Source organism: Fukomys damarensis, unplaced genomic scaffold, assembly GCF_012274545.1.
Source record: "Fukomys damarensis isolate Sample0158 unplaced genomic scaffold, DMR_v1.0_HiC HiC_scaffold_28, whole genome shotgun sequence".
NCBI lineage: Eukaryota > Metazoa > Chordata > Mammalia > Rodentia > Bathyergidae > Fukomys > Fukomys damarensis.
The window spans coordinates 27763615-27763917 of record NW_022900940.1 but is presented as its reverse complement, the minus strand read 5'-3'; positions in this window follow the sequence as shown (position 1 = coordinate 27763917).

Genomic DNA, 303 nt, shown 5'->3' with positions numbered 1-303 from the left:
AAAAAAAAAAAACGAGAGAAAATCTTACCATGTGCTATTAACATGGATGAACCTCAGACCTTCTACTATGGAAAATAAGTCACTCACAAAGGACATACTTCCTTATAATTCCATACAAAGCATTTAACTTTCACCTAATACTCATACAAAATATTTAAACAAGCCCTGGGAGGAAAGAATACAGGAATTAAGTATTTAATAGGCATAGAGTTTATTTTCCAAAATGAAATAGCTCTAAGATCTATTGTGCAATAATGTAAATATATGTACTACTACTGAACTCTATATTTTAAAATGGTTAAG